The sequence below is a fragment of the Castor canadensis genome, chromosome 1 (genome assembly GCF_047511655.1).
Source record: "Castor canadensis chromosome 1, mCasCan1.hap1v2, whole genome shotgun sequence".
Classification (NCBI taxonomy): Eukaryota; Metazoa; Chordata; class Mammalia; order Rodentia; family Castoridae; genus Castor; species Castor canadensis.
In genome coordinates, this window is record NC_133386.1 from 14,815,299 (window position 1) to 14,833,818 (window position 18,520).

At 42.0% G+C, this 18,520-nt stretch overlaps 1 protein-coding gene across 6 annotated transcripts in view; it reads right to left on the reverse strand.

Annotated features, from left to right (window-relative positions):
- The window catches only part of Esr1 (estrogen receptor 1), a 399,315-nt gene that overhangs the window by 367,322 nt on the left and 13,473 nt on the right, over positions 1–18,520 (reverse strand). For 5 of the 6 annotated variants that reach the window (XM_074072304.1, XM_074072297.1, XM_074072306.1 and 2 more), the window contains exon 1: positions 8,726–8,837. The exons of the other annotated variant lie outside the window; for it this stretch is intronic. The gene's annotated coding sequence lies outside the window, so the exon portion shown is untranslated. Of the gene's footprint in view, positions 1–8,725; positions 8,838–18,520 lie in introns of those variants that run through there. 6 annotated transcript variants of the gene reach the window in all.

An 18,520-nucleotide genomic window follows, 5' to 3' on the forward strand; every position in this document is an offset into this window, starting at 1 on the left:
TAAGAAATGAGAAAAGCTAGAAAACACCAATGTTTTCAATGGAAAATACGTAAGTATGCACTGAGGAATGAAAAAGCTAATTAAACATAATATTCAACTGATCTATTAAAAAAACTCCCCTGCCCCATGTAAGTCAACTATATGGGCTTCCTCCACCACTTCAACCCACTAATCTAGAAGCATGAAATCCAATCCCTGGAGATACTCCAAATTAGACATGTCACAGATGATAATACAGATATGGAGAAAATTTGTACGAGCATGCAACAACCGTAGTAATGACTTTCCTTTATTTCTACCCTAGTCTTTCAGTCTCATTCTAAGTAACGACATGAAGCAAAGAATTGGCCATTATTCACTAAATTTGGACTGTGGACACCGACTAAATTGTTTGACATTCTACCCCCACTCCTTATGCTATTTTCAGTCCACTTTTTCTCTCCACGGCAACTTTCTGGTTATACATTATCTAGTTTGGCTGTCTCTACTACCTACTTCAGATAATTGCTCAACTCTCCACTTGGCTTCTTGCTGGGTAGGCTTGACCTAAGAGAATGGATGGAGAAAGAGCCAGAATTTTCCTTTGATCTCTTGGAACTCAGGATTCCATTATATAATCTACCATAAATCTTGGTAGTCAAGATTGACATCAACTTCCAAAGTTACCAGAATCTGACACTCCTAGTTGATTCATTACAGATCCTGACAGTTCTTAGTTAATATGAACTCAGTCCTTCAGAGTGTCGGTGATAAGACAGCTTTCTGAGTTGCCTTCTCAATAGTTTCGAAAGTTTTCCTTGATTGATTTTTTTTTTCCTCTTCTGCAACCTAAGTGTCATATGCCAAATGTTCTAACTGGCTATTTGCCACTAAGATTTAAGCTCACAGATGTTTCCTTGTGGCCACAGAAAATACTACTCCTCTGAGAATAAGTTTGATAAATAAAGCTAGCAATAAATTTTGAACTGAAGAGCTGGATGAAGAAGTCAAGTGCAGCCCATGTTAGCCGCACTTTTGTACATCTACAAATACACCTAGCATTCCCAGTTTTCCAGTATTAATAGTAGTGGATTCTAGGAATCCCATCAACAACTGAAAGCCCTACCTCGTCCCCAAAACCTCTTTCTACATAACGGTATAAATCCTTCCCTACTGAACATATCACCATGCCCTCTAACAAGGAGAAAATTGGCACATTTAAATTTCACTTCCAGTCCAAGAGCTGAGGGAGGAGTGAAATGGACAGACTCCAGATGGTGAGAAAGAAGTGAAGTGAGGGCCTGCATGGTCCAAACACAAAGAATTTGTGAACTGCTCTGATAAATGATTAATACTCCACCACTTTAATTCTGCTTATGCAACACAAACGCTGCACTGATCAGACCTTTGCTTTCTGGTTTTTCCTTTCCTAGAAAACATTTTTCTATGAATCTTCTTTGTTACAAACGACTTTTGAAGTAGCTATTTGCTTGATTTGTGAAGGCCGAATGGTCTGGAGGAAAAGACCATAGAAGCAACGCGAGCAAGGCTCTGCCTGCCCAATGATAGGATGCCACCCCCACTCCCCCCACACACACCCTGTATTTCTTTGCTCAAAATACAAAAATCTATGACATACCCTCAGGAGGGTGTCATCAGCACTCTAGATTTATTGTAACTGAAATTAAATTATTTAGTCCTCTTGGTCTTTCCTCCCAACCCACTCCAAACAAGTCCTTGTCATGTTTCCTTTTTGTAATTGGTGCCTAAACTTTACTCCCACTTAGAAGACAAGAAAAAAAAAAAAAAAGAAAGGGAGAAAGCCCAACCTTCCCTCCTCTTGGTACCCTCAAACCACTGGATTTAGCCTCCAAGCCACATGGCATAAAGCATTTCAGCAATGACAGGAGGTATCACAGTCTCTGTTGCCAACCAGGGTCCTCAGCCAATGGGACGATGACATGTCTGTCTTTTGCTCCAGCCAGATGCCTACGGCTTTGATTGTGCTTATGATCTATCCTGACTCACTGTTTTAAATTACAGTTGCTGAAGGCAAGAACTACAGAATCATAATGGGACCACAAGGTCCCCTAGTTCAACACCTTCATCCATTGTGTGAGGGACATGAAACCTTGAAAGCCAAAGGCTTGCTTCATACCCAGCACCTGTTTGATAATTGTACATAAATTATACTAATTTTTCCAACCACAATTCCATAGAAATATGAACTATTTTATTATAGCCTGGCCAAATGAAATAATTCTACTATAAAAATATTCTGAGTAAACAGCATTTTACAAATATGCTACTTTTCAGACTTCTATCACTTAGTCACTAGCCTATCACCAGTAGAACCATTTGGTGGGCATTTGGTATTTGTTAGACCCATTTTTCAGTTAAGAAGACAGCATCGAGCATGCAACCAGCTCGCCTTGCGCATCAGTGGCGGAGTAGTATCTTTTGACTCTCCTTCCACTTCCCTCTCCACCAGTCATTTTTGGAACAAAATCTTCTTTATAACCATAAACAATGGTAATTCAAAAAGCAAGTACTAAAAGATTTGTTAAATTGTTCAATTTAAGTTTTTCAATTTAAATTAATAGTTCACCTCTCTTGAACTAGTCCAATCACCTTCAAATTGAGGTACTTGCTCTTCACCTGAAAACTTCAATCTACACAGCATTTTCCTAAAATTAAGGCATTATTTCATTCCAACCCCACACCAAAATTTTTAATGCCTACACTATGAAGTCCAGACTCCTTAAAATGACATCGAACTCTCCCATTCCAGAATTCTCTCTTACCACTTCCCTGCGCATTTCTTTACTACATCCCTGTCATATGGCTCCTCCCAAACTTTTTACCCCTTGCCTTTGACTATATGCTTCCCTTCCCTTTCCTTTTATCTCCCCAGGGCAACATTGCCCATTCTTCAAGGTCAAGGTCAAATGTCACTACCTGCCTGAAACCATCCCCCAATCAGATTTAACTTCCTCTCCTTGTATTTCTGCACCTTGGTGCTCATCACTTCCAAAGCACTCATCACGTTCTACTCATTGTATTACGCTGCATGAAGATATGGAGCATGTTACAGTTACTCTGTAACAGTCACACGTCATCGTGCGTGCTTACCTTTCCACACCTCGTGGAGAGCTCTAGGGATGAAGGACCATGTTGGGTTCATTTGAACACAACAATTACATGTCTACATGGCTGTGTATAGGCAGGCTCTTCCAAAGACACCAGGGTGCAAACCTGAACAGCTCCCAACCATTGCCCCTGTGACCCTTTCAGTCTGCTTCAGAGCAGACTCTCTAGGACAGAGCTTAATCAATATAGCAGGATTTTATAATTATTATTCATTCCCTAAACAAAGTTAGGAAAAGAATTTCACAATGTGAGTTCAATTGGACTATATTCTGGTGTAAGTAAATTTATTCCTAAATATCCTATAGTAAAACTCCATGCAAGTGGGATTTCCAAAACTCCATCTTGGAAAGAGATATATATCTGTATTTGGCAGATAACTTTAAATTCAAAACTACTAAAATGGATTATCACATGCAATGTTTTCAACTTTTTAAGCCCCTTTCTTTATAAGGTTTTAAGAAAACAAATCCTGATAGATGATTAGTTGTAGTAAATAACGGAGTACAAAAGACAAATATTTCTGTCAGATAAACTCAGAAGCTCTCGTGAATTTCTTGGAGTCATTATCAAATTCTGAAAGGAAGTATCCCGATGACCATTTAGTTCTATGAACAGCAGAGGGAGGAAGGGCCGCCCATTTGCAGAAGGACCTGCGTGGGCTCTTGAAATCCAGCCAGAGAAGGAGGTGCATTTAGGGAGTTCAGCTGCTGGCCATTTGACAAGAGATCCAAAGGAAAGGAAATGTGAAAAGCTCAGTACTGCACTACCACCCCAGCAAAGGGCAGGGGTCCTGAGCCCTGAGACTTAGCAAATCCACTTACACATTTTACACACCTAAGGCTCTCCAGGCTTGATGTCGTGCAGTAACCTGCCTCTTCCTCCTTGTGACTGACAGTGACACAAAGGGCCTGTGTATTGTCTTCGAGGCAGCAAGAAAGGGCAGCTGGGCAACCATTCCCCATTTATAGCCATTTTTAGCATGAGACCCCAAAGAATTGAGAACTGGTGGCAGCTTTAAATGGGAGACTGAGGCCGGATTAAGCTCTTGAAGGCAGTGGTTAGGAAAATGAAAGTCCAGGTGTAGACCAACAAGAACCTTCATGGCTTATACCAGAAGAACTAGAGCAGTGCCTAGTCCCTCATCTTCTCACGATAACCCCGAGAGTGTCCCCCAAGGCAGCAGGGGTGCCCAGGGAGATGACTGCCTTCTCTCCAAAATCCTGTCCACCTGCCTCCATGCTCACATGTGACTATGTCCCATGCCTAGGGGGCCACAACTCACTCCACTTGCACTTCCACCACTGTCAGTTCTTCAAAAGCACAAATCAAGCCACTTTTCATACCAGTTGCCAGTACCACACCTACACTACCCTCACTCTACTTACTAGATTTCACACGCAACTAAGTAATAATTTATGCGCTCCATAAGAAGATCTGCATTTGATAAAAGTGAACTGTTCACAAAGCTCTCTTACAGACATAATTTCCTTTAATCTCATGGGTAGCCACAAAACTTCTGCAAGTCAAATATCCTGTTCCCATTTTACAGATGAAGACACTGAGGCTTAGAGGAGTAGTATCTTCTAGAGCTCAGTCCACTTCTCTAAGGCAAGGTTCATATCAAGTAATGGCTGAGAACATGAGTTTTGGAACTAGATGAGTTTATCTCTCAAGCCTAGGACCATTTATAAAGCTATGGTGTGAGACATAACGCCTGACTTGCAAAGCTTTAGCTCTGTCATTTGTACAATGGGCATCTTATTATTGTTTATGACCAGGGGTTGGCAAGGATTAAATGTAACACCTATAAAAATTATACAAATAAGAACTCCCACACATTAAGTTCTAATATAACTGCTATTATTACCACCTCATGGTCGCTAAATGAATGTGGGACCAGTGAGAGAGTGTATCTCAGGTATCAGGTGTCACGCTGAATTAGAAGTTTAACATACAATTCCATGTGTGCATGGACTAAGATTTTGCCCAATAACAACAAAACAAAATGCTTTTGGGGTGGAGGGTGTTAGGGATTAATCCAGAGCCTCGTGCATGCTGAGCACATGCTCTTCCACTGAACTACACTCCCAGCCCCTCAATGTGGCTCTTTTGATGTGAAAATGGATGCAAAGTATTTGTAACACATTTTTAACACACTCGTCTCAGCCACATTCCTCTTGTTCCCTTTCTCATCACAAAGGAAGGTGACCACTGGGTGCTGGTGGCTCACACCTGTAATCCTAGCTACACAGATCAAGAGGATAGAGGGGAAATATTTCTCAAGACCCTATCTCAAAAATACCCAACACAATATAGGGCTGGTGGAGTGGCTCAAGTGGTAGACAGAGTGCCTGCCTAGCAAGTATGAGGACCTGAGTTCAAGCTCCATCACTGTGGAGTGACAAAGGAGAGGAGTAATGGCGGAAGGACACTGGAGGTAGATGGCCTTTTCTTTCAGCACTGTTCTGTACTGCAGACAGAGCAGCAGCACTTCACCAGGTGGCATACTCAGCTGGCTGCTAACTGCCCAATATTCTTCAGAACAAGACTCCAGTTCTGATCAGATAGACACCAACTCCTAGCATCTCTGACATTGAACTTGAACTCTACTCATTTAATCAACAAACATTTATTAGACACCAGGCACTGTACTAGGTTTGGGGTGAAAATGATATTCTCACTGGACATGTGGCACACACCTGTAATGCCAGCATTCAGGAGGCAGAGGCAGGAGGATTGTGAGTTTGAGGCCAGCCTGAGCTACATAGGGAGACCCTGTCAAAGAAAGAAAGAAAGAACAAATGAAAGTAAGAAAGAGAGAGAGAAACAGACTCAGGGAGAGAGGAGGGAGGGAAGGAGAGAGGAAGGAAAGAGGGAGGGAGGAAAGAAGGAAAGAATAGAGGGAGGGAGGGAAAAAGAAAAGAAGAGCTGAAGGTGTGGCTTGTGTGGTAGCAAGCGTGAGGCCCTGAGTTCAAATCTCAGCACTGGCAAAATGAAGAGAAAGGAAATGACTTCCTCATACTGAGTTTGAAGAAATAGGTAACTTAACAAGTGGTTTAATTTCATTTATCCCATTCAATCATATCTGGTGGCTGCTCTTGGACTCCTTCTTTGAAGTAAGAAATTCAAGACCAAAGGTGAAATAATTTCTCTAAAGAGCACGTCTAGAAAATGGTGGAACTTAGGGCTTGGCTGAGTCATTTCTTGGGGATTTCTGTATAAATCCTCACAGAGTTCAGAGGTGGAAAAACTGACAGGGGTAGGAGCTGTACAGCAGATCCTTCTGGGGGCCGGGAGTGGACTGTTGCAGCCTCTTTCATCCCTAAAGGAGTCACAGACTCAGAGAGAGAACTGTTCTCCTCTTTAAAAGAGGAGAACATAAAACTCAGCAAAGTCCAAGGTTCTCCTGCTGTGGTCCAGTGGGAATGACCCAGAGGAAACCAGCTGGGATGTTGTTGAGAGGGCAGGACCACACCTCAACCCTCATCGATGAAGCATGTGCTATGTGTTTTGTTTGGTTGGTTGTTTGTGCCATGATAGGTAAGTGCTCTACCACTTGAGCCATGCCCACAGCCCTTCTTGTTCCTATATTTTTTTGTTTTTAAAACAGGGATCTCAATGACAACTATGCCAAGCTAGCCTCAAACTCACAGTTCTCCTGCCTCCACTCCCTTCCACGTAGCTGGAATCACAAACATGATGCTGCGTGTTTTGGTTTGGAGGGTTTTGCCAGCAATGAGATGATCTTCTCATTCTTTTTGCCTATTTTTCTTTATTGCCTATCTGCAACCATTGGGCAGAGTTGTTCTCTATTCAGAGCAAAGTAAAGCTCAACCACAGGGCCTCAGCGCAAGCAGTTGTAACCAATGAGACTAATACAGAGCTCCAAGAAGGTCCACAGATAACTGGGTAAGAGTGTTTAGCAGGCATCTGGCATAAAATTTACACTGCATGGTGGTTTAGAGAGAGTGTTTGGAGGGAAGATAGAGAATAACTAACTTTAGATTCTGAACCAAGCAAAACACAGAGTTCACTGAAATAAAAGATTCTTGTTTGATTTTGTTCTTGCTACAAGTTTAAGACATGTGAGCTTTATATCCTTCCCTTGACTGTCAAGAGCAACAAAATAAAACAAATATCTCCAAGTATCTAAGAAAAATACCCTGCTAATAAATATAACCCTGGAATTCATATTCAAAATTTTGCTGTGTTTTCTGCATGCTGTGCTTCTGATACCTATATTATTTTTATTTCTAAGTTCTTTAAAAAAAAATCTATCAACCTCTACATTATCATATCCATGTACCCTATATCCATGTACCCTAAGGCCTAGAGTGGGCAATTTTCACAGGATATTAACAAAACCAGATCAAACATTTGCGTTTGAGAAACAGAACAGAATTTTATCCAATAGAGATGGGCTCTGAACCCAAGATCTCAGATGTCTCATCCTGCTTAACTTCTTTTGGCTCTCTGTGTGTTTTAAGATACAGTTCAAATACTTCTACCTGGTACTCCTAAATTCACTCATCCACACATGTGTGCATACATACATGTATAACATATGTTACAGAACATTCAAAACTGGATGAGTTTCCCAGTAACCTTGCACTGGGAGGTGCTCTGTAAGCCTATTAGATTTGACCCGAAAAGCCATTTAAAAATCTGGCACCTGTAAGTGGAAATTGATGCCATGATCACAAGACCTGATAAAGCCCAACCCTTACACGAAGTAAATTTAAAAATAAATTATTCATGTTGACTTTTGTGGGCATGTCAAGAGAATAAAAACTGGCTAGCTTCTTGACCAAACATGAACCTTAGAACTTAAAGAACCTTTCCTAACACGGTGGCATTCCTCTGACCAAAACGAAAGTATCCTGTTCTGCCTTTAGTGACTTCCACGTTCCAGAAGTAGCTCCCCCGACACAGGCACGGGTGTTAAACGCCACCCTACCTCACAAAGTGACCAGTGGTTATTTTCAGACAAGAGAAAACCAAAACCACAGGACTCAAGAGAACTCGATTAAAATCACAGGGCAGTATCAAGACAGGGTGACTTGCTCTTGTCTTGCTAGCGGGTGTAGCGTTTCAGAAAACTTGTCTGCCTTCAGGAAACAAATAATGACTTATTCCAATTGCTTAAGTCAAACTCACATAAGTTATGGCACCAAAAATTAAAAACACAGGTGGTGTTCAGGCTAACCTGTGGTCAATCCAGTTAGGAACTTTTAAAATTCTGACGCATTTCAACCCTACAGCATCTCAGGGCTACCCCGTGTTGATCCAGGACACAGAAGGAGTTATCTGGGCAGGCAGGCAGCTTGTCAGGGCTGTGCTCAAAAGGGTAGTGTGTGGTCCTCTGACTCAGCTGAATGTCACTTCCAAAGGGAACTTGCACAGCACCGAGTTTAGATTTAACCTATTAACATCGGGATCCTAACTTCCATCAACTATACAAAACATTCCTGGAGCCGTGACAGAAAGTGGCCTTTTCATGGGAGAGGTAAGCTCTAAGGGTCTAGCCTGCTTGTACACAGTCGCACATCATAGCAAAAAAGAAAGAAAGAAAGAAATCGAGAAGAAAGAAGAGTACCTGCGTGAGGAGAAGAGACTGCCTTCTTGTGCTAAGGACTGGCAGCAGAGGGGACATTAGTCTCTCCTGCCCGTCACAGCTGCTGAGCATGGAGTCTCATTTTCAGTTTTGGGAGAAGCTGTTCTGAGGCTGTTATGACCACGAAAATTAGGAAATGCAGAAACTCAAAAATAAAGAACTAGCACCACCATTTGACTGGGATTGAAAATGTCACGAGTAACAAAGGACAGGGTGGCCTTCCTTTCTCTACCAGACCTGACTGTGGCTTTCTCGGAACTTCCCTTAACACAGATGTTTAACAAGCAACACGTCATGTGTTAATCTACACCTTTTTTTTTTGTAATCAAGTCAGCCCATTTTTTTTTTTTTATAATCAAGTCAGCCCATTTTTCTCTTTGCTCCAAGTTCTAAACAGGTATTTTGAGTCGACAAAAATAAAGCATTTATTCAGCTCATGAAATTTGTGCATCCAAAATTAGCTACAGCTAAAAGCAGGGGCGAGAAGGGGGCTTCTGTGACTTTCTCTTTAGAAGTCAGACTGGCTCTGACTTCTTGTCACTGACTGATTGGTCTCCTGGCTTTGGTAACCTGCACAGGCTTAGAGTCTCTCTGACTTTGAAGCTCTTCCTTCAGCCATAGATCGTTCACAACTGTCTGGTGTTTCCTGAAGCAATTTACAAGTTTATGGGTTTATGGGACTTTGCTTGTTTTTTGTTTTATTTTGGGTTTTGCTTTTTTCTTTTTCTTTTTTCTTTTTGTTGCATTTAATTTTGTCTTTTTAACACAGAGGAAAACATTCTAAAGTAGAAAATGGGATTTAAAATATTATTTGTGTATGTGTGCATGGTGTGTGTACTGGGGATGAAACCTAGGGACTATGTGTGCTAGGCAAGCACTCGACCACTGAGCCACACCTGGCCCTCAGATCCCAGAGAAAATTTTAAGCAATATTGAAATTTTAATAGCTTATAAAGTCTACTATGGTTTATGTAGCATGCGCTTTAAAGGGTTTTTAAAAATATATTACACTTTTTCACTCTACACATGTGAGAAAGACAGGTTTTCTGGAATTGAGAAAGTTAGAGGACAGGGAGCAGAGGAGACCTCTCTGGCTACTGTCTTCCTAGCCTCTCCAAGAGCACATCAACAGATGGAGTAAGAGAAGCATCTCAGAACTGGCTTAGAAAAGAAAAGAAACCAAAAGGCCCTTCATCAGTGCTGTCAATATTTTAAAACTACATGATCCTAATTGTCTCCAATCTTCTCTATACGAGTGAGTTAGTCCTTAAAATAATTCAAATACCCAAATTTGCCTGAGATTAGCTTTTCCAGAATATATAGAGCAGGACACTTTTTAGTTAATGTGAAGTATATCTGATTTCAATTTAGCAAGCATAATATTTCAAAAAGGATCATTTATATAAGAAATAATCACATATACTAAGCATTAAGGGAATTTTGTTTGCTTTTTATTGCTTTTATTATGATTCTTGGTGACAAGAAAATTATTTAATAAAATGTTTTGAATAGTCTAAACATTTTTAAAGCAATTTTTTAATTAATTAAATCTTTCCATTATTTTATTTACCAGAATGGATGAATCATACATTTCCAATAGCAAGACTAGTTGTGCATACCAACACAGAGAAGAAAATTACCTAGAGTAACAGTTCCGAAAATAGGACAACCAATGGATTCTGAACTGGCCATCCAGTATTTCTTTTTTTTTAGAAACATGAATTTGTTGTGTAAAATGTATATAAAATATAAATTAGGTTACTCATCCTTAAAGAACAGTTATTGGCATTCATTTGTATTCCAGTATTGCTTTCTTGAGAATCACAATAACAGCAAAAGTCTTCTCTTGACTATAAAAAGGTGTCAGGTACTGACATCTGAACATAGTGTTTTAAGCACTTTCAAACAGTCCAGTGATTTAGAGGCTATCAAAGACCCATTTTACAGATGGGGAAGTCACGGGACATGCATGTACCCCTATCAGCTGGAGTAGGGTTCAAATTCAGGGGGTCTAACATCAGCCCCCAGTCTTTAGCGCTCCTCACACATCTGAACCAGCACACAGAATTTGCTCGAGGGCATGCCCTGGGAAGGCATTCTACATGTGTGTCATGGGAAAGCAGCAATCACTGGTGAATTCATAACAACAGTTTCCTGAGGTTGACTGAAAAAGGTTGTTATGAATCAGCCTGAAGGTTAGCATCCTCATGATTTCACTAAAAATAAAAACATGTGCTTTAAAACAACGAACATTGTTTTAAAATAGTCTGTGCTTTCTTACAGGAAAAAAAAATTCCTTTGAGGCAAAGTGTTTAATTAAGCCGTATTCATCTGTATTCAACAGGCTTGATAATGAAAAACGAGTAAGAAGGAGAGAACAATTAAGTGAGTCAGTATAATGCAGCGTAAATGAAACAAACACAGGACAAATCAAATCGTGCAAGTGTAATTCAAAGAGAAGTATCATCCCTTGATGCATGATTACATCTTTCTACATGAAAAAATAAAACCTGGCCTTTGTCACAATCGTGTCATCCACATCATTATTATTAAAAAACAAAGAAAACCGACCTACACATTCCCTTATAGGGTCATGCGTTATTAAGAAACACAGGACAACACGTGAATAAGTATAAAAACAATAAAATTAAAAAGAAGAAACATAGGACAATGAAATTCTGGACATGTTTCCAGGTTACCACCTTGTTTTTTGATACATTTTCTTATTCCAGAAGCAGTCACTCACAGCCTGGTTTCCACAAGCAAAGTAAAGCAGAAAATTGATGTAATCTGTCTGGGTCACTCAGGTAAAAATCTTGCTGTGATCCAGGTGGTTTGGACTAAGATTAAAAAATCAGGTTTTTGATTGGAAGTATATGCTTTTGTCGGACACCCCAGATGATAGCAGAGTTTGGAATTCAAATATATAGGTAATTTCCCAAATTCTCCATTTGTCCTTATTAGCAAAGATGTTTCCTGGGAGCACTGCTCCAAAACTCTCTCAATTCCATCACACTATAAAAAGGAGCTAAGTTTCTCGTTTTCCTCGGGAAGTACAACCAAAATTGAAACAGTGCTTACCTGGAGATATGAAGCAGTACCTAATCCCCAGCCAGACATCTCCCTAAGGGCAATTGTCCTGCCCTCAGCTCCTGTTGCCTGGACAACCAAGTGAAGTTCCTACAACTTTATGCCCCTACATCAGATCACCATTAATTGGACCATGGTTACCATCTGGCCAAAGAATAGACAATCTGCAGTCTGGCCAGTGACCTACAACACAGTCTGACATGAAGAAGATGAACTTGACTACCCACATTCAGGCTCTCAGGAGAATGTATTTGGAAACCTAGATTGAGATAGTGACCCTCCAAGGGGATGTCTTGGGGTGCAGTAGAGGACATGGTAAACAAAGGCCCCTAGTAATTATTGAAAATTTTGTATTACAAGAATAAAATGGGCTTTTGTATTTATAGAGTCATTTATACAATGATTTAAAATAGCAAGTTCTTTACATTAAAAAGTACCTCTCTGAACCCCACACAAAGATCCTGCCCCTCAGTTCTTCTTCCCAATCCCTGCCCCCAAGCCCTACCCCCACCAAGTCCCATCCTCCTGACCCTCCCTTCTTATCCATTCTGGTCACCAGATACACAGACACACATGCTTCCCCATTTCTCTGTGGAAAGCAGGGTCACAACCAGGACTCAGAGAGGGGTGACCCTGCCAGCAATTTGTTTTCATCTGCTACTAAAGTCTAAAGTGTTCTCCTGACAGGAAAGAAGAACCCTACAAATTTCATCCAAGGACAATGAAAAATGATATCTTTGTGTGGGGGGGGGGGACTGGGGCTTAAACTTAAGGGTTTGCACTTGCCAGGCAGGTACTCTACCACTTGAGCCATATCACGAATCCTTTTTGCTCTGGCTATTTTGGAGATAGGGACTTGCTCTTTTGCCCTGGCCAGCCTGGACATTCCTACTGCAGCAGAAATGACAGGTGCAGGGTGCTGCAACCTTTATTGCCTGGTTGGCCTGGAACTCCAATCCTGCCCTCCTCAGCCTCCCCTGTAACTTGAGGTGACAGCTGCACACCACAAGACCCAGGTATTAGTTGAAATGGGGTCTCCCAAAGTTTTTGCCCGGAGTTTTCCTCCAACAATGATCCTCCCCATTTCAGCCTCCTACATAGTTAGGATTACTGTAGCTTGAGTCATGGGCTTCCAGCTAAATGATTTTAAAATATGGCACCAAATCTGTTCCACTGCCCAGGGGCAGAACACCAAATGGAAACTATTTTATAGAAGAAAAATCCCTGGAAGCCACTGAGAATGAAAGGATCCCTTGATCCAACAAGAACAGAAATCAAGAGCCGGAGGAAAACTGGGAAATGCAGAGTTCTCTCCCCTGGAGGTTCCCTGTGTCCAGTAAGCTTAGTGGCAGGTAGGGCTTACCCATGTCAGTGCCTTGGGGACAGCTTTGGCCCACTGGCACTGACGGCCCTCAAGAGCTCTCATGAGAATCTGCAGCAGGGCAAATTCTGCAGCATGTGGTTATTCACCTGGCCACAAAGCAGTGAAGACCTGGAAAAGGTTGCAGCTGTAAAGCCATTGCTAGAGAGCAGAGTAGAAAACTGTTACTTGGTGGTTGTTTCCATTCTCTTTTTCCCTGAGCTTCTGTCATCTAAGGACTTCAAACCCCACCTCCATAATGCCCCCAGCCCTTCCCTGTGCAGCCCTCGGGACTGATTTAGCATCCTAATGAGTCTGATTGCCTCCAGCCTCACCCATTCCTGATCCAGCGACCACACCTTCCTCAGTTTACCTTCCTCACTCATCATCCTCATCATATCACTATGGATGAAATGAAGTACAAACGACTTCCCCATGACCCTGGTGAAGAGCCCAGCTCCAGCCACCCTCACTGCACTCACATTTTGTGCAGGTGGACTCATTCCCTGATCCAAGTAATGTATGCTGCAATCTCAGCATCTTCTCCATCCAGGTCAGTCATGATTGGACCACTTCTTCAAGGTTCATTGCCAAGAACACCCTCATTGTCCTTCCTGATTGCCCAGTTTCACCCAGTTTTCACCCTCTGAATCCCACAGCGTGTTGCTCTTACCTCTCACCTTAGCAACAAGTACCTAAGAATTTCTGCTCTGAGTCAACTCAGAGGATAACAGCTTGCATCTGGGAAGGGAGCTAGACATTTCAACAGACAAACTGTATGATGGCCCCATAAGTGATCAGAACATACAACATGCACTTGGACAAAAATGAAATGATGCAAATTTAGCCTGTTCTGAACCTGAATTATGTGTGTATCTTGCATACCTCCTACCACTGATTGGCAATATGTCTTCACCTAAATCTTCATGGCAGTAATTCACACAATTCTTGGCAAACATACCTTTTTTAAAAAATCAAATGCATTTTCATTTGAATCAAACCAGTAGAAAGTCCTGTCCCTCTACCCCCCACTTCCCTCTCTCATCCTCAGTGGCTGAGGAGACCTCCATCCACTTGCTCTCCAAGCAACAGAAGCCAAGTTTGGCCATCTACAGTAGCTGTTGAATAGCCTCACCCTCCAAGTCCATCCTTGCCTGGACTTGGAAATCTTCCTCTGTCATACCAAAACCTTTACTAGAAATTATTTTTCCCCAAGTCCCAGTATCTTCAAGGTCCCTGAAATAGGGAAAAACAATAAAGTATAAAAAATGAGCAAAATTAGATAGTCACATCAGAGATAGGACATAGCTCATTTAATTTGCACAATATTGGCATTAAGTCAACTCAGAGGATAACAGCAAATGAAGATCACTAGGTCGCCCTGAGTGAAAATGTGCTTAAAATGGATAATAATATGATTTCATGTCACAACTTGGGTGACGAATGGTTTTAACAGCATTTTCCTCTCAAGTAAATTTTGGCTGATTATGGCACAATGATATTTCTGTTTCATAAAGTCATTCTGTACTCTATTGGTTTGCCTACTCAACCCTCCAAATCAAACATCCACAAATCAAACATACAATGTCCAGGGCATTTGCATCCCTGAAATCACACCTGGAGTTTTGGAAACAAAAACTCATGTGCACCTTTCTGAAGGAAGCGTTTGGAAACTTCACTAGATCCTTGAAAGCCCAAACAAAAACAGGAACAAAAGGAATGAGTTCATCATTGTAAATGGAACTTTTAATATACTATAGTGTATACTATTATGCTTCTTCCCAATTTGTAAATATTGCCTATGTATTCCTGCTCCTTTCCAAATCAACTCCTTTTACTGTATTAATAAAGTTTTACAATTTGCATCTATTTTCTAAAATGAATTAGAAACTGTTGTAAAAGTTTCATTTTTAAAACTCCAAGGAGATCCTGACTCTCACAACTTTACTTCAATCCACAATTACCATATTGTGATACGATCCAGCCCAAGGTTCAGAATGAGTAACATATGGGCCATGCCTCACGGAGAGCCAATTTTACTCTGCCCCTCACACCAATGAAGCTTCATATTTGAGGAATGAAAAACACAGAAGCCAAACTTAGCATGGAGTCACACCAACCTCTGTTGGGCAATTTGATGGTACTATCTATTTCTCTTATACGGAAAAACAAAGCAGAGTGGAGACAAGTGTGAATAAACTAGACAGGTTATGCAAAGAGCTGTCTGGGCATGAGAAAATCATTAATGTGAAATTCAGAAGACTAGACTAGGAAATCAAGTGTTGAACTCAGTACTGATGGATCAGATTGACAGTTAACATCGCCCCTGAGTGTTTGTGACTCCAGATTTCTTAATCTTTCCATTTCTCATGTCTTCTGTATAAACTACCACAACTGATTTGCAACTTCAAATGGCCTCAAGTCCAAATGGCGAGCAGATCTTCTGGAGTGACTACAACTGCCACAGGGTAGGAGTTGTTAGATGTTGAGACATTTACAAGGTGTTTTGGCAGAATCCACACTCCAAGAAGGAAAACCTGGCCCCATGTCCAGCTGTGGGCCACCACCAAACCAACAAAGCTGCCAATCTCTGGGGAGCACCAGACTGGAAGAAGCTGCCTGTCCCAAAGTGTGCGTACACTATTTATTCAGGCAAAGAAAGGACATTCATTTCAACCAGCAAGGGAAAGGTTAGGTTATGTAACAGTAGAGATGAAGAGAATGAGGATTTTTTTTTCTTTTTCCTGGAGAAAAGTGTTGTGAAATAGTTCACGAACAGCCCCCAATGTCCAGTCACTTGTGCTTCCAGAAGCTTCTATCTGACAAGATCAACAGGCAGAGCCCTGAACATGGGCCTGCTCCTGAGAAGTCAGAAAACCCTCGTCCAGCTACCACTGCCCCAGGCACCATCAGGAGCATAGGAAGTATTGGCCACATGGTCCTCTCAGTCATTTCAAAACAACTTCAGTCAAGTTATCCTGAAGCATTTTCCCCACCTTCTCACACTCCACTCATAACCGTAGAGAGAATCATTGTTTGTGTGGTCTGCTGCGCAGGGCTGGAATGAAGTATAATTAAGAATCATTCAAATTCTTTTTCAGGCAGGATTGGAGTTGACTGGTATATCACAATTCCAGGAACTGAATGGTTGGTGAGGACCAGAGGTGCTTAGATTTAAGTAAGTAAGAAGGTGAGCCAAAGAGAGGGGGCCACAGAAGAAGGGTCTAAGTGCTGACCCTTGGAAGGGTCCAAACCAAGTCCACAACTAGCTGATTGAGCAGGGACAAGGAAGTGACCAATAGCTATCTCAGGAAGTTTGAAGTTGGGTAGGACAGGCAAGGAGGCACACAAGACAGTGAGAGCCGCCAGTTCTCCCACAAGTGGGAGTTCCACCCCTGGAAGACCAGGGCACAAGGCAAGACTTGGTCATAGTTACCTGGGAAGAATCTCAGATATCCTGTAGATCAGGTCGTCTTTCCAACCAAAAATTATTTAATGGACACTTATGATATTCTGGGCATGGGTGGTAGGTGTTGGGAATCCAGCAACAAACAAAATAATGGAAATCCCTGACCTCATAACTAGCTAATAAAATAGAAAGTCAAATGCGACAGAACTAAGATAAAGATTTTCAGGGATTCAAGAGACAAAGGACAAGGGCTCATAGAGTGGCTCAAGGGATAGAGCACCTACCTAGCAAGCATGAGGCCCTGAATTCAAACCTCAGTACCATCAAAATAAATAAATAAAAGAGAGAGAGAGAGACAAAGGACAGAGGCAAGGTTGAACTTTTCAGTAGATGACCAGATAGGGCGACTAAAGAAGGCATTGAAGGTGAGGTGACAAGGTGCCATTGGGGAAGAAGGGCATTCTGGGCATAGAATGGCCCAGAGTAGTAACAAGTGCAGAGACCAGAGTGTCACACGCAGAGGTAGGAATCAGAGGGGAGACTAGTGCAGCTGGACTGGCCCTAGCAAGGGGCAGAATAAGGAGAGGATAGAAAAGAGGCAGATGCACCAGGTTGTGTGGGGCCTCAGAGTCCACCAAGTACAAAGGATGAGTTTGTCCTTAGTACAGTGGAAAGCCACTGGAGGCTTTGAGCAGGAATGATGTTATCTAACCTGCATTTGAAAGGCCACTGTAACCATTCATCCAGACTGGGGTGTGAGTGGGGAGATGGGAGAGGCAAGGACCAGCCAGGACCCTACAACCACCCGGGTGTCTTAGCCTGTGTAGACTGCTGTAACAAAAACATCACAGACTGAACGGCTTAAACCACAGAAATGTGTTTCTCACAGTTCTGGAGGCTGGAAGGCCAAGATCAAAGAGCCAACAGATCCAGTGTCTGGTGAGAACCTCATTCTTTGTTTACAGATCACTATTTTCTTGCTGTATCCTCTCATGGCAGACAGCAGAGAGAAGAAGCCAATTCTCATGTCTCTTCTTATACAGGCACTAATCACATTCGTGAGGGCCCCAGCCTCATAACCTAATCACCTCCCAAAGGCCCCACCTCCCACCACCTCCTGATATCGCCACATTGGATGTTAGGATTCAACATATGAATTTTGGAAAGATACCAACATTCAACCCATGGCACCAGGTGAGAATTGATGGTGCTTGGACCAGAGCAGTGCTGGCAAGTGGTGACCAGTACTTACATTCTGGCTACCTTTGACAGGTAGAGTCTACATGAGTGCTAAGACACCAGATGCTACAAGAGTGAAGGAAAGAGAAGATGGTAGAAGTACTCCAAGGCTTGAGCCTCCAGAACCCAGATATGCACCTATCACTTACTAAGGCAGGAAGTCCCCAGAAAATACAAGTTTGAAGGAAGAGAGGGTTCCAGAATCTAGTTTTGGACATGTTAAATTTGAGGTGCCAGTTAGGCAGCTCAAGTGTCATGGTCAATGACTCTTTGCAATCTGAGCTCAATGAAAAGGGCTGGGATAGAATAACTTTGGAAGTCGTGGGCACAGAGATAGTGGTTCAGAGTTCTGATACAGTTAACGCTAGCTTGGTGATGTAAGACCCTAGCATCTTTCCTTCAGTCAGCCCCCACGGCCCCTGCCTTTCCTGTCCTCAGACTGCCTATGACCTCCCTAGTATCTGGCTTCTCCTCTTTCCTTCCGTGGTGTTGTTGCTTCCTCTCATTTTGTTCCAACACATTTGCCTTTCCTGAGTCCCATTCTCCTGAGCACTAACAGATTCAAACTAAATTAAAAGACACAGACAGCAGACTAACAGATGCAAACTAAATTAACTGCCTGTGAACTACCTTTCGAAGCCAACATAGTTCTCTCTAATAAGGGACTTTTAGGCCATGT